The 20822-nt window shown below is 38.4% G+C and overlaps 1 protein-coding gene and 1 pseudogene across 1 annotated transcript in view; one reads left to right on the forward strand and one right to left on the reverse strand.

The window, feature by feature from the left end:
• The window catches only part of MYO3B (myosin IIIB), a 636303-nt gene that overhangs the window by 563819 nt on the left and 51662 nt on the right, over positions 1-20822 (forward strand). The window lies entirely within an intron of this gene.
• LOC118840030 lies at positions 13720-14846 on the reverse strand (annotated as a pseudogene).

The following is a 20822-nucleotide window of genomic DNA, read 5'->3' on the forward strand; positions in this document are numbered from 1 at the left end:
ATTTTCATTATGTTTCTTAATCAGTCCTAGAAAAATGTATAAAGTTGGCATTAGGGATGTATTATTGAACTATACTATGGTATCAGATGGACCTCACAACAGCTGGTATATTTAACCTAATTGCTTTGAAATGTTTCCCTTAAGATATAGTTTTCCTCATTAATTTTACAATGCTTTTAGAGCATTATAGCATGTCAGAGCTAGAAGGGACCTTAGAGATCATTCTAGTCTAACTCCCTCATTTATAGATGAGAAGTGTGAAATGACCTAGGAGTGTGAAATGACTAGTCCAAGGTCATATAGCTGGTAGAAAAATATTTTAATATTGGAATTTTCAAAAATTCATCACGTGAACTTCTAGATTTTTGATCCAAAGTCCATCCTGTATGCAACAGGCAAGTGATTGAAGATTGCTACAACTATACCATTACAGAAATTGTGTATCTCCCCAGAATTCATTGAATTTGGGAGCAAGACCAATACAGTAGTGATTCTTCTCAGTGCTTACAAATTTTGCACAATAATATCTCCAACAATTGATTGTAGCATGGTGACTTAGCAACACAGTAGCACCATTATCATTTCCCTAGAAGTAGTCTGCAAATATGGTATACAAATTACCCTACAGAGGAGAACACTAAACTATAGGACCTGGTTCTAATCTTAGTGATACCCCTAAATGGCTATGTGACCTTGGGGAAGTTACTTCAAGTCTCTGGGTCTTAGTTTCCTCTCCTTTTGTGAAGGTAGACTAGGTGATCCTTTAAAATCTTTGCAAATTCTAAAATTCCATGATTCTGGGTTACCTGAAATAATATACGAATATGCTTAGTTCTTTAGTTTATCTAGCTGACATCCAACAGAGAGCAAGACCATAAAGAAATGACACACAGGTTGGGTGAATTTGATGAGGGACTTAAGGGGCTAGAAAATTCCGTAATATAGGTCAGTAACAAGAATACCAACAGTGGGCCTTAGGAATTTGAGCAAGAAGGAAGGCGCTGGTAGCCTGGGGTGATATGAGAATAAGTGAGGGAAAAGAGAAGGTTTTGGGAAGAGGTGAGATGGCTCAAGGGATGTGAGGATATGCTAAAGCCAAAATTCTCTGTCCAAATGCATCACTCTCCAGCCAGCTCTCTAATTCAAAGTCGGGTTATTCAGTTATAGATTGTCTGAGGCCCCTTCCTTCCCTATTCCAGAATTTTCTAACTTTTTTTCATTCTCTACCAAAAAGCCAAAAGAGGACAGGGAGAGAAGCAAAACTCAGGTTCATAACTTATTTTTCAGTGCTGATTCCTACGTCACTACGTACAATGAATTGTGGAGATATTATTGCAGAAAATTTGTAAGCAATTAGAAGAATCACTACTCTATCTGTCTTGCTCCAAAATTCAAGTGAATTCTAGGGAGATGCACAATTTCTAAAATAATCTCTACAAATGTTAAATTCTACATTTTGCAAATGTATACAGCATAATTAATGGTATAAGTAGAAAGTATAACACATGCTATGAATTTGTTCCAATTTTCATTTTCCAACCACTGGCTGTTGTGTGAGTTAATCTTCATCAGGGATTTCTTTTGATTAATTTTTCTTGTATCATGACCCTTCACCACCTAACATACTTCTTTATATTATCTTGTACTAGTTAATATCCTCTAGTTGTTTTCTATGTTTTCTCCACATCCCTAAGGTCAAGTATTTGACTACATATACTGTCTCCTCAACTAGATTGTAAGGTACTTGAGGACAAGGATCCTGCCTTCTATTGAGCTTCTCTCAAGCACTTAGAATTAAACTTTGTAAGAGTCCCATGCAATTTGAACAAATGAACTTTGATTTTTTGTATGGTAGCCTTTGTAAAGACTGGGCCATAGTTTAAAATAAACACATTTAGTAGTATCATTTTCTTGGAGAAAATCATATGGAACTATCAAAGACATAACAAAGTCAGCAATAAAACTGAGTTACTTTAAAGAATGTAGGATGTATGTCGGTCAAAGTATCAAAAGCATATACTGTGGCTGCCTATACTAATCCAGGTTGTGCCAAAAGTCTTAGTACTGTTCTAAGCTTTTAAGTTTTAATAGCTTAAAACTGCACTAAGACTTTTAGCACAGCCTGCATCTACATCTACAGCCTTTAGATAAACACCATATTTTATTCTTCCAAATATAATGAGGACAAACCTTTGCGCAGCTTACAAAGGGCACCAATCAGTCAGTTAAAACTCTGGACAGTTATCCTTATATTCCAAAGTAATATAAGAAGGGGATTTTTTTTAAAAGAGGCCAACTGTCGTTCTAAGGGTGCAAAAATCATGGTAACTGTGCAGGAGTTCTTGGTAGCACCCAGCAGGGAGAAAGACTTGGAATTCTGTTTGATATAAAAGGTTGCTGAAAATAAAAATAAATTGCTGAAAATTTAAAAAAGCTCTCAAGTCCCAAGGGTGAAAAAATTAGCCCAAGAACAGTACTGAAAGAAGACTACAAGTTAACAGTTGCAAAGATAATATTACTTAAGAAGAATAGATGCAAAACTAAACAATACATGCAAACTCTCCTGGCTGCAATTTAGTTCCACTAGGCATATTTACTTAGTTGCCCTTCTTCTACAAAGTCAATATTGGGCTAAAAATTAACCAGTTGATAGTTAACTAAAGATTCTAATATATAGTCACTAACCTGTATTGTGTCTGGATAGTACAACACTGTGTAGTGAAAGTGTCTATCAATATCTAAGAAAAAGCTTGTGTTTTTTTTTTTCCATCTCTGTGACAGTCAACTCAAGTAAATCACATAATCTTAAATAGGATAATACTGAAATGTGATTATGTTAATACAAGGTATTTATTTATATTTCTTATCCTGATCCTTGAGTCTTCTTATTTAAGGTTGAGGGCCATTTAGGCATAAATGGATTAATTTTACTTGGTCACTATTTAATTTGTTGAGATTGACCAATTTAAGGTACAATTGTCAAGATTTCCACCCAATTTGGCAATTTTAGCAATGCAGATATTTTCCTTTTGCCTAAGGCAATAATAGACAGGAATGCAAACATCCTTTAAAGAGGGTGTCAGCTGATTTACATATTTTAAAAGTATTAAGATCAAAAGTAATGAGAATTTAATCCATATGGCATGTAGGAGATAAATAGGAATATTAATACTATATCAAACACTAATTGCAGAAAACACCGGAGATCAGATTTTGAGAATGAAACAGAAGGATAAAAATGAACTCTTTATGAAGTTAAGCTCTGATTCTCTTGGGGGAGGAAAGGACAATTAGAGTTGGTGGGTTTTATCCAAGGATGAAATAGAGGCTCAGAGACAACTATTTATGTATTTCATTTTACATTACCAAGAAATCTGAAAAGGCTTAGATCAGTGGTATATGTCTTTTTGGTCCAAGAATCCTTTTTTTTTTTTTGCATCCCTTCTCATTAATTGTTCCACAGAAAATTGTAAGGCAAAATCAGAGCATAGGAAAACTAAAAATCCTCCATAGATGATGCTGATCAAAATGTCTGGCATTGGTGTAGCACTTTAAAACTCCCAGAGTATTACACATATTCCAGGTATTATTTCATTTTGTCTTCACTACATCCTTGTAAACTTAGGTACTATGGGTAGTATTGTCCCCATTTTACAGAGAGGGAAATTAAGGCTCAGAGAGGTTAAAGTAGCTTCACCCTGGTCACACAACTAATGTATTTAGGAGGAAGATTTGAAAACAGGTCTCTCCTGACACCTTTTTACAGCTTACCATAAATGGAGAGGATCCCAACTAAGGCAAGCTTTGGTGTAGGTGATTGCCGTATTTTGTTTCAGTTGTATCTGACTCTTTGTGATCCCATTTGGGGTTTTCTTAGAAAAGATAACTGGAGTGGTTTGCCATTTCCTTCCCTAACTCATTTTACAGGTGAGGAAACTGAGACAAACAGGGTTAAGTGACTTGCCAGGGGCACCCAGCTAGGAAGTGTCTGAGGCCAGAAGATGACTCTTCCTGATTCCAGGTCTGGCACTCTCTCCATTGTGCCTCTGCAAATGGCAGTATTTCAGTGATTGGCTTTGCTCAGATAAAGAGCAGACATGAATGCTCAGGAATTCGCTGTCCAATTCAATCCATATGAAGACTGTGCAATTCACCCATCCTTGCTGGAACATATATTTCAGTGGTTTTTTTTTCCAGTTGTAGTTGTGGTTAAGGGAGCCGACCCTCTCCCCACCACATCCCCCCCCCCAAATGGGATGCATTTATTGTAAGACTGGCTGGGGTGAGAGGTATGTTTGTTGGTCAAAATGAGACAGTTTTTCCTCTATGTGAAGCTAATTGGCTTGTGTGGAAATTAGACATGGAATCTTGGTTTCGGTGGTAAGACACTAACAAGCTTAGGAATAGCTGGAGTTGAAATTAAATTACAAATCAGAGAAAATAACCAAAAATAAATCTGACTGTTCTGTATCCCAGTTATTTTCCCACCTGACTGTTTTTTTACATGAAAATAGGAAGTAACAGAAAGATCAAACATATTTTAATATTAACAGCTCCAAGACTGTCAAGCTTGAGCAGTTCTGGTTACTAATATAATTTGTACACCTATCTTGAATTAGGCCTGTTCACTCACACCTCCAAATAGGACCACTCCAGGGAGAATCTCTGGGCTTCAAATGAGCCTTGAGGGAAAAGATATGAAAAACAAATATCCTCAGGTAACTGCCACTTGGGATTTGTCGCAGGAGTAATGGAAAAGAGTACAGGACAGAACCCATGAGGACTGCTCCAGGTTCCTATATGACTTCCCCTTCTTAACACAAGAAAATCTGCAGCTAAGGACATCTAGTTACCCTGTACCTCCTCTACCTTTTTTTAAACCTTTTTTTCCTCCTTGGTCTTTATTTACTCCCTACGCATGAGTGACAAAATAATGGGCAGCACAGACTAGAGTCTAGCCCTTGAGAAGATGTTCCCAGGAAAGACAGAAGAGAGGTAGATTCTATAGGGAGTTTTAAGGATCTTCAGATTTTAAGACATTAAGAAAGGTGTAACCATCCTGAATTAGCCTGCCAATAAAGAGCTAAAGAGTATAAAGAATAAAGTATCTAAAAATAAAATGGTTTCCAGATAATGATTAGCTTGGGCCTAACCAACATTAGTAAATCTAAATTGTAATGAGTTCTAACAGTCTATGAATTTATGGATGACCACTCATTAATGATTTTGAAGGAAGGAATTCATGAGTCCTAGGGTAATGCAAAGTAACTGTCCAGGTCCTTTTCACGTCTCCAGCAGTAGTAATGAATGAAACCAAGATCCTAAGATTCCATCCATATTCTGAGAACATCAAGCATGTCAAAAAGGAAAAAAAACATATTGGACTTGACTTATTCTTATGACCACATTCATCTATCTAATCCTTTTCCTAAGCTTTTGAAAGTTTTGAGGTATTTGGCAGTTTTTCCAAAGTTTAGTGGTGAGGAATATACTATGAGAATATACAAAGAGTTATCAAACTGCCTATAACCTTTGACCCAGCAATACTACTACTAGGTCTATTTCCAAAGGTGATTGGGGAAAAAGGAAAATAACCTATATGTTCTAAAATACCCATAGCAGTTCTCTTTGTGGTGACAAAGAACTGGAAATTGTGGGGATGCCCATCAATTGGGGGTTGGCTGAACAAGTTATGGTATATGATTGTGATGGAATGCTACTGTGCTATAAGAAATGATCTTAGAAAAACAAGGATAGACTCTCACAAAATAATGGAGAAAAATGAGCATAACCAAGAGAATATTGTATACAGTAACAGCAAGCCATTTTGACTATTACAAATACCCAAATTGACTACAAAGGACCTATGAAGAAAGATGCTATCTGCATCCAGAGAAAGAACTGATAAAAGAAGTATGTATAGAATTATTTACATATATGTATATATACATATTTGTGTCTAATGATAACCATCTCTAGGGCAGGGGAAGGGGGAAAGAAGAAAAAGCATCTACATGTATTGTATATTTAAAAGGAATATCAGTCATACGTAATAGATTTCCGGTTTCATGTGCAATCATCTTTTTGTTATTCTACTATGTTATGGAAATGCTTGCTTTATTTCATAAATTAAAAATAAAATAAATTTTTACAAAGAGGCATCTTGATTGTACAATGCACAGCACAATGGTCCTACAGTCAGAAAGATCTGAGTTCAAAGTTGACCTTGGGCACTTATGAGGTAAGTGATCCCAGGGAAAGTCACATAACCATTAATTACCTCAGTTTCTTCATCTGTAAAATGGGGACAATAATAGCACCCATCTCTCAGTTTTGTTGTGAGGATAAAATGAAATATTTGTATTTTGCAAATCTTAAAGTGCTATGTAAATGCTAGCCATCAAGTTCTATGAGAGACAGTATCTGCTGCAGGTATTCGCACACCTGATGTAGGTCATGTACCCTGTGAGTGTTTAATTAATATGTTGATTGAAATTCCCTTTGATGAAAGCCTGCATATTCCTCAGTATTTATCTATCTCCAGTTATAAGATACTAAACTCTGCAGCTCAGAAGCTAATTTATGTTCCCTTTATAACTACTTAGATTTTTTGGCAAGTTTGCTCCCTTCCCTTTTACCCTGGGTCTTTTCATCTGTTTATCTCTGATTTGTCTCTCCCTACAACAATGCATTTTTTTAAAGTTTTAGTTCCAGGTGACCACAGGCCGGATAACCCTGTTGTGGGTTGTTCAGCTTCTTCAGCCCTTTTTCCAGATTTGTGAATTATCTGCCTGAGAATCAATGACTCAGCCTTGTTATTCCTAAGGATGTCTCAAGCCAAAGGGGCTACAAAGATGTGATTTCCTCAAAGAGGATTGTGAATTCTCCCCTGTCCAAGATATTTTAGTTTTTGGATGATGTTTAATATCAATGTGTACTTTTAAAAAGGCTATCTTAAATTTGAGAGGATTCATTTTCCTGCAAGAGAATTTAAACAGGGAAGCATTTCATCAGCTCCTCTCCCCAAGTCCTGAAGTACTTCTGAAATGTGAAGCAAAGAAGTCTCTCACTGCCCTGGAGCTCTTTCACAACATCAAAAGCTTTAATGAAAATGTTTTCCTCAAACCTCAAGCATTTCCAAATATTAAATGTGAAGAGGAAAGCTTTTCCTCTGGCCTGGAAGTGTTCTAAAGCTGCAGGGTTTTTTTTTTTGAGGGGGAGGGCTGTTTTTCCTCCCTTATTATTCTGAAATAGATTTAATCTTATTCCCCAATCCTCTAAACAGGGTAACATAAACAAACATACCTGTGTGGGGCTGGCTGGTCTCCAGTGTTATTCTCAGTGGTTCATTTGGAAGAAAGAGGAGGAGCACATGTCCACCACAAAGAAAAAGCAAGCTGTTAGGCCAGGCTGGCAAATGCAGTGATGGAAAGAGGTTGGAAGAATAAGGGGTAAAAGCTTAATGCCAGGGCAAGAAGGTGAACTGTTCTATAGAATGGTTATGGTGGTGGTTATGATGGAAAGGAAAGGGGCGAGGCAGGTTTCATTCACAGCATATCCATGTTTACTGAGCCCAAAGTCTTATGGGCTAGCTGAGGCTTTCCCCAGGACAGCTATTTTTTTACTTGAAGTTGCATCCTCTCTTGGGATGCTTTTTGTTGTTTTTAGATATGATCAAAAGTACCAATTTGTGAATGGAGATAGAAAACTTTAGTCTTGCGTGATTATTTTCCACTGTTATATGTCACCAATGAAACATTTCAGGCACATACAATAGCACTCTTTATTTTTAATTTACCCCTAATTTAATTATCCCTAATTTTTAATTATAATTTAAATTTTCTTCTGTGACTTTAGCAAGATGAGCAGATTGGAGATTGAAGCCCATCAAGTCCCTTTCATCCTGTGCCATCTTGTCTGTCTTTCCCACCATCTTCTTTAGAGTACCCAATAGACTGGAGGCCTTTCTTGGGGTCTTTTAATATTTTGTGACTGCCTGTGAAGCACCTGGGCTTCATTCTTTACTTTTTTATATGACCAGCCCACATCCTTTCCATGTACATCTTTTTTCAAAAAACAATTTTTTGTGTATACGTTATTGTCAATAATCTGCTGCAGCTTACTTACATCCGCAAAAGTTTTTTCCATTACCCTTGGAGTCTCAGAACTTTTTATTCTTTTGAGATGAACGTAGACCACAATTCATAGTCATCCATCATTACCAAGAGAGGAGCTTCTGCAACAGTCAGAAGTTTGGGGTTTGGAAAGTGTTATATAGTTAGCTGCCCAGATGTTTTAACCCCCCTCTTCTTCCTCTTCAGTTCTGGACTCACCTCCTTGTCCATTCACAGGACCTATCCAAAATATATGTATGGTTGAACTAACTCAATGGGCTGCCCATCCATCTTCATGACATGATCTGGGAAATACTCATTCTTAGCCACTTAGTTTGTCCTGTGTGGATTGTACGTAGGTTTCTCTGAGGAGTTGCTGTTGCATTTGATTGCTTGGTGCAACCAGCTCAGTCATTCAGTGGTTCCCAATTGCATTTAGGATAAAGTACAAACTCCCTACCTTGGCACATGAACCCTTTCAAAGTCTGGTTCCAGCCTGCCTTTCAGGACCTTTCATATTACTCTCCTTTGTGAACTTTATATTCTACCCAAACTGGCTTACTAGTTGTTCCCAAATTCTGCATTCCTTCTGCTATCTCTAGGTCTTTGCTGTATGCCTGAAATTCACTCATTTCTCACCTTTATCTCTCCAACTCCCTAGCTTCTTCCAAGGCTCATCTCCTACAGAAGCCTTTCCAGAGTTCCCTAGTCATTAATGTGCTATCTTCCCTCAGATTACCTTGGCCTTGCCCATGTACCCTAGCAGAAACCTATTTAAGCTTTAAACTGAACTAAGACTTTTGGGACACCCTGGATAAGCCATTTGAAGGAATGAATTATTTTTGGCTTTACCCTCTCACTTTTTTTTAATTTAGGATGCACTTGATAAATGTTTGCTGAATTGAATCTAGAATTATCTAGAGACACTCATTACCAATCAGGACTCCTTTTTTCCTTTTGGACTTTGCACAAGATGGCCTCTGTGACTACACAAACACTAGTGAACAGAGTTCAACCTGAATTTATGCCTTCTTTGATGTTGATATTCAGCAAATCTTTAAACTTCGTCCTCTCGGAGAGCTTCCCTGTCATGGAATCGTGCCAGAACTTCACTTATATGTGAAAAATTTCCACTTTGTTTGTAAAGAGCCTTTCAGGTTGTGTTTCTGGTTTTGAAATTTTGTTCAAATTTGTGTATGTGGAAGTAGAAAGCCCAGTCTAATCACCTCTAGCTCCTCTGTTGATTGTACATTCATTAAGATATGGTGTTGTGTAGAAAATCCTCCATAATAGTCTGCCTCTTCCCCACTCATATTTTTGGGAAGGATAATCTCAGTGTATACAGACCATTCTCATGAAGATTTTTCAGAAGTCAAAAAATGGCTCAGTAGTTGCTAATGTCTTCTGAATGGACTTTTTTTTCTTTTGCAATAGTACCATCCATGATCTTTTCCATTTGGGTAGAATCTTCCCCTCTTTAAGATACCTTGACATCAATTTCTGAATGCCTTTAAGACTGAGTAATTCCAGGCTCAGGTTTCTTTCAAATAAAAACAAGGAAAAATTCAAAGCTAATTTAACCGACCATTCTGAATTCATTCTCTTATGCCTTGAGGAGGCAGCATGGAGTAATGGAAAAAACACTGGATGTGAAATCAGGAGACCAGAATTCAGACTCCAGCTTCTTATTGTCTAGCTTTGGACAAGCCACATGACATGTGAGCTCCCAGAGGGGACCAGGTTTAAAGATTTGCTGAACATCAACACTGAGCAAGGCATAAAATTGGGAAATGTATATTCACCAAAGTATTTGCTGCTGTCATGGAGGATGAATATTGTAAACTCCACGTAGAAGGACTCTGCCTCTTGATGCCACAAGCTCTTGCTACCTCAGTTTCTTCATCCATCATTCCCTGAGTTCCATTCCTCAAATGCGAGGCAGAATTGGCTAGGTCATATAATCATTACTACATAGGAAGCCACAAGTGACTACATAGCCAAAATGAAATCTCCAAATAGAAGATTTCAAAGCATTTTGATGAATGTACTAGTCTTAGTTTCAGTGCCAACTAACAAACGTTAGCACCATTTGTAGATGAGGAAAAGAAAAGATTGGCACCTTGCCCAAGATGACATGTAGGGCATCAGGATTCAAATTTAGAATTTCTCTTTCTCAGACTTAAAACAAAACTTTATTTTCTCTCTTAGTTCAGTTTAGTAGGATCATGCATGATGGTGGTAGATAGAGTACTGGGCTTGGAATCAGGAAGACCTGAGTTCAAATCCAGCCTCAGACACCTTGGGCAAGTCACTTTATCTCTCTCAGCCTCAGTTTCTTCATCCGTAAAATGGGGATAATCATAGTATCTGCCCCACAGGGCTGTTGTGAAGCTCAAATGAGATAACATGTGTAAAGTGTTTTGAAAACCATATAGATATGAAATGCTGAGGAATGATGGTGAGACCAAAAAAACAAAGGAAATCTTTTCCTTAAGAAGTCTACTTAAGACAAAGAGGTCGTTGCTGTTGCTGTTCAGTTGTTTCAGTCGAGTCCGACTCTACCTGCCCCGATTGGGGTTTTCTTAGCAAAGACCCTGAAGTGGTTTGCCATTTCCTTCTCCAGCTCATTTTACAGGTGAGGAAACTGAGGCAAACAGGGTTCGGTGACTTGCCAAAGGTCAGTCACACAGCTAGTAAGTGTTTGAGGCCGGATTTGAACTTAGGAAGATGAATCTTCCTGACTCCAAACCCAGTGCTCTATCCACTGCACCACCTAGCCACTCCAGGAGAAAGCAGATTAGGCAATAATTATTTGCAGCCTGAGGCACAGTAATATTTGTTATATGTGGACAGAGTTGACTCTGTCACTTACTATCCATAGGGTCTCATGCAAATGTCTCAAACCCCTATCCATCCTCTACTCCTCAGTAAAATGGGGATAATCGTCTCAACACATACCTTACAAGATTGTTCTAAGGGTTGTATGACATTTCGTATATAAAAATGTTCTGTAACTATAAATCACTACATAAAGTTTAGACAAACAATTCTCTCTTTTTTTGCATGTTTTTGTAACCCATTGTCATCCTGGAATTAATTATTCACATAGAGACAGTGTATTTGTATAAAAGAAGATAATTTTTTTTTCTCCTGCCTTTCTCTTGATGGTATGACTGGTAAAATTAAGAGGACTGCGGACAGGAAGGACAAGGAGACAGTGTAATTTGACAAGAGGATTTTTGTATATTATTTCCTGTCACAAATGAGAACTGGCAATCAAAATCTATTTTTTTTCATTTCATTTGCTTTTCATGTAACCCCTGCTTTTATAACACTTCCAGAATAATGGGATTTTGTAATAGCTACACCCCTGGTCCTGGTTCTAAAAGTCAGTACTTTGATTCTTTTGAAGTAAGGCCGAGCATAAGCTTCTTGAGGACAAGGGGTTTGCGTATTCCTGTCTTTGTTAATTTCTCACACTGCCAGGGACAGGTACTCTCTGCACACAGTTAGTAATACTCCCAGTTGACTGAAACTTCACGGACAGAGTTCTAAAACCTATAGTAACCATATTTTCTAAACCAAAAAAAAAAAAATCAGGACACATGGTCTGGCAAAAGATATTTCTTTCGCAAAGCCTCATTAAAAGTGCACTTTCTTTTCCTGGAACTGGTACTGTCCCGGGAAATCTGGGACAAACTGTTCCAGAAAACAATTTGGAATTCTACTAGAAAAGTAATTAGATGGTACATATCTCTTGACCCAAAAATCCCACGACTAGTCATACACCCCAAGGAGGTCACAAACAGAGGGAAAGGACCCCTAAGTACAAAAGATTCATAGCAGTCTTTGTGGCAGTAAAAACTGATAGCAAAATGGGGACCCTTTATTTGAGAAATGACAGCAAATGGTGGTGCATGGACTATTATTGTACTGATGGGACAACAAGTAGGTAGAATTCAGGAAATTTGGAAAAGTTTATGTGAACTATGAGTTTACCCAAAGTCTCTGTATTCAGTCCACTTCTTTTCTCCTCCAAAGTATTACAGTGAAGACAGGGGAGAATTAAAGATTAGAATGGAAAGATGGCGTGGAAAGAGCACTATCCCTGGAACAGGAGAATCTCAGCTCAAAACCCTGGTGCTTGCTACCTTGTGACCTTGGACAAATCACCTGACCTCCTTTGGGCCTTGGTTTCCTTACCTAGAAAATGAGATTTGGATTAGATGGCCTCCAAAGTCCTTTCCAGCTCTAAATCTAAGGATGAAGGAGCCTACAGTCTAGTTCTTATCTTCTAAGGCTGCATGACATTCACATCCGTTTCATTTCCTTTTTACTTCCTGGGTCCAGTTAAGCCATAGAGACTACATGTGTCCCTAAAACTACCAGAAATCGCAGTTGGTTCCTGCTATAAGCCATGACTCTCTCTTAACAAAGCGAATGTTACATGAAAGAACCTCATATCATAGAAAAAAGAGTGCTGGATTGGGAAATAGAACACCTGGGTTGGAATCCTGGCTCTGCTACTAACCCGTGTGGTCTTAGGCAAGTCAACTCACTATGATTTAATTGGAAAGGGGACTAGATTTCAGTAATGAAAGTTTTTTTTTTAAAATACATGTTACAGAACAGAAAGATATTCAGAAGGGGAGAGACAAGCAAGACAATGTTGATACTACCAATTAAATTTAAAATTAATTTAAAAAAATAATCTGCAATAAATTCACCATTTAATATTTATATTTTCAGCCTTTCTTTGAATGTGGAAGTGTTTATATTTATTGATAATCTTCTAATTGATTTTTTTTAAGAGGCAGTCGGGGTGAAGTGACTTGCATAACATAGTTACATATCTAAGTGTCTGAGACCAGATTTGAACTCAGGAAGATGAGTCAGCCTGACTTCAGGCCCTGAACTCTGTGCACTATGGCACTACCTAGCTCCCCTGATGATTTCCATTTTTAAGAGAAAGGGAATCTCTGTTCAAATCCTGTCTCCAGCATTTACTATCAATCTGACCTCACTGAACCTCTCCAGGCCTCAGTTTCCCCTCCTGTAAAGTGAGGCAGTTAGAGTAGAAAATCTCCAAGGGCCCCTTCCAGTTCTAAATCTATGGCATCTCTGAGCCTTGGTGTCTTCATCTGTAAAACAAGGGGATTGGAAAATATGATCTCTAAGGCCCCTTTCTAAAATCCTGTGATCCTTTGACCCGTTAGAAACCTATCCCTCTCAGGAGAGCAGCTATAGTTAACAGCATAGTTAACTAGACAGTTAACTAAGTTAGCAGGATGGTTAACTAGATGTGACAACAAGGAGAATACATCCAGAGGGCTTCCAAATGGCTTTGGATTTAGAGGGCTTTTGAGATAGATTTCTCCAGATAGATATGTCTCCATAGTTTGAGAGTTTTTCATTCCATGTAGTTTGGAGGTTATGAATATCCAATATGGAGTCATATTAAAATGTTTCAATTTTTTTTTAAAATTAAACACAAATTTTATTTTTTCATAAGAACAATTTTACCGCCAAAGTGAGTCAATGATATCAAATGAGTACCGTCATTTTCATTAGGAAAACTCTATTTCTTGGAAGAGTTGTTCGCAGGTCATCTTAGAGTATGGATCAACACATTCTCTGGAAATAACTTATCAAACCAGAAGTCATGGGTTTCCTCTTTGTAGTTGTTGTATTCTTGGAAAGCCTGAGCCATGAAGAGTTTGCCCAAGTTCTGTGCAGGGAACTCTGATGTTTTGGCAGTAAGTGTTAATTTGGCCTGCAATAGGGAGTGAATCCATCCTAGCAGCAGGCTGAGGAGTTTTGAAAAGTTTTGACATGTCCTCTTCAGAGAGAGGAGGTTCTCTGCTCTGGTGCTGTAGATTCTCCTGCTGATGGCATTGCTGATATTGATGTTTCTGTTGCTGCTGCTTACTGGTGTTTCTCATATAGGTGTTATATTTAACAATATCCTGGCTCATTTCATCTGCTCTGTCCATCAGTAATTGCAGGTTCTTCCCCAAATGATTACTGCTAGCTAGACTGAGCAATTCGTGTTTATCTGCCATAGCTGATTTCTTTTCTAGTTCCCACATTAGTACCTTGATCAGATGTGAATTTTTAATTATAATCAGCACTTCTTCAAACATGCTCAAAGGTGATATTCGCCTTTTTTAATGCTTCAGGAGAAAAATATTTCTCTTTACAAACTTTCATCAGCTTAGGAGTCAGCCTGTATGCCTTCAATGATAAAGACCCTTGAGCTGTTTTTATGGGATCATAAAGGAGAACTACAGACTCTTCAATTGCATGTTGGTAACTGAACTGAGAATCCAGGAGAGCATGGGTGACAAAAGAGCCATAGTATATAGACTGGTACCAACTGACATGAAGATGATCAATATTTATGTGCCTGAAGACTGTGCATCATTTCCATCTGATATCAGACTTCATCAAAATCAGCATCATCCTCTGTGTGTTGGGGAAAGAGAAAACGTTTGGTGATTTCAAGTCTGCCTTCTATCACTAGACCGAAAAGTACTCCCTGGACAGCTTCATTCCCCTGGCCTTCTTCTTGATAATGTTCAATTATTTTCAAAACGACCAGTCCATCAATCTGCCCTTGCATCACGGCCACATCTCTCAAGCTACCTTTGCTTTTCCTTTGCTGGAGGCCGCGCTGGTTGTAGAAGTCGAACTGGTGGAGTCAGAGCCAGTACCATCTTTACAGGATACCATCTTAGTGGGAGGACTGGAGGAAAGAGCACGTTTCAAATTTTTATGGGTCAGTGCTATATCTGCTTGATTGTGAGCAACAGTTTTGTCTATGATGGTGTTTCGATTCTGGCACAGCTTATTGGTTGAGTTTTCAAGGATATTTTGGTATTTGTAGTATAGGGATTTGTCATCTATTAGTTTACAAAGGATAAAGGATATAATAAGCTTCCGGGATGTAATTCTGCCACTTGATCACAACTATTGAGAGATCCAGTGTGTGCTAATTTTTGCAACCTGCGATATTATGTCATTCCTAACGTTTCCTTGTAAAATCTGCACCAAATCAGTAAGTCAAGCCTCCTTTATAATGGTCCTTCTGTTGTTGTTTGTCCTTCATTCTCCAAGAGGACCAATGGCATCCCAGGTGATTTTTTGACTTGCATGTGAATTGGATTTAAGCGAGGCAGAAAGTCACCAGACTCACTCTCTTCTCCAGAGTCGTTGAAAAGTCCAGTGGCAGGTAAAAAGTCAAAATCACTGGTGATGGTGAGGAATGTAGTGGATGATTTGGGCCTTTCTAAGCAACCCCTACAAACCAGGTCTTGATTTATTGTTTTGTTAATTGTCTAGACTTAAGAAAATGATGGAGAAAATGCTAATGTAGATTAAACTTAAAAGTGTGTGATGTGCCAATTTTTTTTTCTGTAGAACCAGTTGTCAAACATGTACCAGCATACTCCTGGTTATATTCATCCTTGAATATGAAATTTGAAAATATGAAATTTTTAAAAATGTGTCAAATCCTAGAAAGGCAAGTACCTATACAAATCCAAATTTTTAGATAATCAAAGTTTAACTTTCCCAATTTTTCACATAGTTGGAAGTGTCCAATATTGATCATTAAGCCATCCATCTTCTGTAATTGTTGGATGGTAATAATTTGGTCTTGATTTTAAGAGGTAGCTAGGTGGCCCTGTGGATAGAGCGCTGGAGTCAAGAAGACTAGAGTTCAAATCCAGCCTCAGAGACTCACTAGCTATTTTAATTTTGGACAAGTTACTGAATCTGTTTGCCTCAGTTTCCTTATCTGTAAAATGGAGATAAAGCAGCACCTACGTTTCATTGTCAATAAATATTTATTAAGTGCCTACTATGTGTCAAGCACTATGCTAAGTGCCGGGAGTACAGAATGAGGCAAAAGACAGTCTCTGCTCTCAAGGAGCTCACAATCTACCTTCCAAGATTGTTGTGAGGTTCAAAAGAGGTAATATTTGTAAAGCCCTTAGCACAATTCCTGGCACATAATAGGTGTTTAATAAATGCTTATTCCCTACCCTTTTTGTATGATTATTACAATCTCTCCATTTCTATAAACAGATCCATGTTACTCATTTGTTCAATGATTCTTTGTCATCATATTAAGTTCGTGTGGCTGTCACCCAGAGTGAACCTTTTGGTTCTACCCTTGAATCGTTGACATTTCAGATTTCTTTAAGTCTTTAATCTATTTATCATGTGGTCTAAGAACATCTATCACTCCTGTTGCTTTTTTTTTTTTTTTTTTAGAAAATATTTATGTTTTTATAGCTGCCTTTGGGTGATAGGTCTGACATTTTGTGAATATTTTAGTGTTTTGGTTTGGATTCTTTCTAGATCTGTTTCATCCATTTTGTTATAAATATGTATGTATATAGTATTTTTTTAAAATACATATATGTATATGTGTTTTTTTTCTGGAAAGCCAACAAAAAGCTAAACTACTTAGCTAGTTACAAAGATAAACTGGCAAAATATTGCACAGAGAAGTTGGATAACCAAATATGTATGGAAGTACTTTGAAAAGTAGGTCTTGTCAATGAGCCAGTTTCTCTTGAGGTGGAGGGGAGATGGAAATGCATTTGATCCATTTTGAAATATTTGGAAATAATCACTGAAAAAAACCCAATAGAACTGCTAGTTATTTGGTTTTTTAAAAATCTTTCAAAAATGGGAAGTATCAGTAACATCCTATTCTGATGCCTCCTTATGGTATGGGGTTGACCTTGGGTTCTTGAAGACTAGAGCGGGAAAGCATCAGCTCTAACAGGTCCTCCTAAGCTGGACAATGGACATCTGAGGACCAGCCTAGCTAAGTTCCAAGAGGCCCATCATCAAAAGGCTGGCTGTGCATTTGGTGGAGCATGAATATTTTATCTATACCAACTCAAGAAGGACGTGGAGCGGGACAGCTAGGTGGCACAGTGAGTACAGCACCAGCCCTGGAGTCAGAAGGACCTAGCTTCAAATCTGGCCTCAGACACTTGACACACTTACTAGCTGTGTGACCTTGGGCAAGTCACTTAACCCCAATTGCCCTGCCTTCCCCCCTGCAAAAAAAAAGGATATAGAGGTTGCAGTCTGTGTCATGGAAGGACTGTCCTTATCAGTGAAATCACAACTTTGTTTGGAAGTAACAATAAAAAATGTGTTAAAAACCTAATCTCTCCCCACTGCTAGTGCTAAAAATACAATGCTATAGTAGGATGGCAAATGGAAGAAATAAAGCAGCAAAACAAAGCAGAGGAAATAAGGAAGATATGACATGATGTGATTGATATGACATGACATGATATAATGTTATGTTGTTATGTTATGTTATACTGAACTATACTGTAGGTCCACTAGGTAGCACAGTGGGTAGAGCACCAAGTCTAGAGTCAGGAGGACCTGAGTTCAAATCTGGCCTCAGATATGTACTATCCGTGTGACCCCAGGCAAGTCACTTAATCCTATTTGCCTCAGTTTCCTCATCTGTATAATGAGCTGGAGAAGAAAATGGCAAACCACTCCAGTATCTTTGCAAAGAAAACCCCAAATGGGATCAGAGTCTGACCCTATTGAAAATGACTGAACAACACACTATATTGTATCACATTATACTATATTATATTACATATGTCATGTCTTATGTTTGATGATGATGATGATGATGATGATGATGATGATGATGATGATGCTGCCATATTCTCTACATGATTGTTTGGTTTGATCTATATCCAATAAGTCTGCTACCTAGTTAAGTGACCTTTCTGCACAGTGGGTCTGGCAGATTCCCACAACACTGAGCCATTGAAATTTCAGAGACATGATTTATTGAGAGTATAGAACTTCCAGGAATTGATGATGTCCTCTTTGATGTCACTAGGGGGTAGGATTTGGAAAGAACTTGAGGGGAGTTGTGGAATTCAGTAGGTGGCAATTACTGCTTCTCTTAAGATACTCCAGAAAAGAACAGAAAATTTGACAAATGTGATTGAATGGGAGTGAATAAGAAAAGGGATTTCCTCCTCTTTCAGATGAGGTGCGCTGCCAAGCATCCAGCCACATACTTCTGTTATTATGCACCATATAATCTGAGGAGCTCACCAGCAAGTCTATGTTTTCTATTATGATCAATAACTACTCTTAACTCCCTTCCGGATGCAAGACTTCCTTCCTTCTCTCCCTCTCTCCTTCCATCGTTCTTAACAACAAAAGCTATTGAAAAGTGGAAGAGGTATGCGCAGGGAATAGTGGGTTTACCCTCATCTGAGGATTTTAAACAAAGGACTGTATCACATATCACATATCATATTGTAACAGACTTCCTATAACAAATATGGATTGGGTCAGATGGTCTGTGAAGTCCCTTCTGACTGAAATTCTTTGATTTTCTGTATGTCTTCTTGTTTGTTTGTTTCTATATTTATGTTTCTTTCTGTCATTCCATTTTTTCTATTTTTTTATCTTCCTTTCTCTATATTCTCCTACTTCCTTTGCCTGTTTCCCTTTCTATCTCTCTTTGACTGTTTTTCTTTCTGATTTTTTCTTTTAGTGTTTCTATCAATCTTTCTTTTTCTTTGTGATTCTCTGTCTTCCTCCCTCCCTTCCTACTTCCTTCCTTCCTTTCTTTTTTCATCCTTCCTTCCTTCCTCCCTCCCTTTCCTTCCTCCCTCCCTCCATCCCTTCTCTTTTTTCCTTTCTTTCTTTCTTTCTTTCTTTCTTTCTTTCTTTCTTTCTTTCTTTCTTTCATGTCCCTAGAGAGTTATGGCTCCAGTATCACCCAGGATATTAAGTTCAGACTAAGCAAGGAGAATTACATATTTAAACCTTTTGTTAAGAAAAACAATGGTTATTGTGGCTTGTTTCTCTTGTGGGGAGAAGGGTCAGAGACCGAGATGCTTGAATGTTTTGGTCCCTTTATTGAGCATGCCTCCTATCTGAGGTCAGATAAACCCTTCTAAGAATAACAGAAAACTTCTAAGAATAAAACAGGCCACACCTTTTCAGACACCCCTGAAAAACAGAAACTAGCTAGTTACAAAACAGGCATTATAGGCAAACATTTCCCTGAAACCTTCTGGCAACTCTCTGACTACTCCAACCTTCATGAAATTCCCCATTTCTTAACTTTTATAGTATTTCTCTTCTGTATCCTACCCACAGCTAGATCCTTGGCCCCTTGCCCTATGCCTCTTCAGCCATTTCAACGACATACCACAGCTCTAGACTCTGCTTAATCTCTGCTTTACTCTCCCCATTTCTGAGTAACCCTCACCATGCACTCTTTCCTAATCCCCACTAGAGTAAATTGCAAAAGTGCATTGGGATTTAGTTCCCCATAACTTCATGCCGTCGAACTGGAACCTGAGTCCTCACTGCTTTTTGACAGAACCTTTTCTTTCATCAACTAACTTCCAAGACGCCAAGATCATCCACTGCATCTCAGGCCATTGCCAGTCATCCCGACTTTTATCTTGCCACTGGACTTCATCGACTGGAAGAGAGAGTGAGGCTAACAGTTTTGCACAACTGTGCCTCACTGAAATCCAGTTCTAGTGCAAGTCAAAACATCACCATGATGTCACTGGTCTTCTTCAAAAACAAAAGATGAACAACCACAACAGCGGCTGTCTATGAGAAATGGAGCCAGCCAAGTGGAAGACCCAGGCCTGGCCCACTCAAATTTTCATTTTCACCTCGTTTAATGAATCTAGGTAACGTCTGCTATACTGGAGCTTATAGATGTTTGCCGGTCACTTGATAGTTCTCGACCTCAGTTTTCTCACGTGTAAAGTGGGCATACTATCTTTGCTGCTTCCTTGAGTTGTTTTGATGATCAACTGCAATGATGGCTTGGAAACCCCCCCAAAAAAAAACACTAAATAAATAAAGGTAGAGTTATTATGACTAAAGTTAATTAGAGAGAAAATATCAGCTGTCAAACCAACCAGGAAGAAGACATGCAGGGAGATTTTGAAGGACATTCAGGGTGAAAGCTCAAGTCAGGGAGGCAGCAACAATAACCTTGGGCCCCTCCCATCTTGTTGTTATTGTTCGGTCATTTTCCAGTCGTGTCTGATTGGCTGGAAGGAGCCCAGAGTTCCATTGGTCCGACCACCTTGTTGAGATGAGGAAGCTGAAACCCATAGAGCTCGTGTGACTTGCCTGAGGTCATACAGATAAGTAAGTGGCAGAGCTGGGATCCAAACCCAGGTCCTTCATCTCCAGCTCAGTAATAGCTAGCATTTCTATACTATTATAAGTTTTGCAAAGTGCTTTACAAATATTACCTCATTCTCTCCTCACAACAACCCTGGGAGGTAGGTGCTATTATTATCCCCATTTTTGAGATGAAGAAACTAAGGCATACAGGTTAAGTGACTAGTCCAGGATCATATGGTGATTAAATGTCTGAGGCTTCATTTGAACCCATGCCTTTCTTACTCCAGGTCCACCATTCTATCCACTGTAGTACTCATCCCCTATGGTTTGCCTTTGCCCAAACCACAACCCATCCATGTCTTGTATGACATCTATATATGATTCTTGTGTATGTCTTCCCACACATCCTCCGCTGAGAATCTGTCCAATACACTGGAGGCCTTCCTCTTTATCTTTTCACATTTCATAGATACAAGTGCACGGCTCAAACTGGCTGATATCCTTCCTTCTTGCCACATGACTGACTTGCCTATT

This window comes from Trichosurus vulpecula, chromosome 2 (genome assembly GCF_011100635.1).
Source record: "Trichosurus vulpecula isolate mTriVul1 chromosome 2, mTriVul1.pri, whole genome shotgun sequence".
Taxonomy (NCBI): Eukaryota; Metazoa; Chordata; class Mammalia; order Diprotodontia; family Phalangeridae; genus Trichosurus; species Trichosurus vulpecula.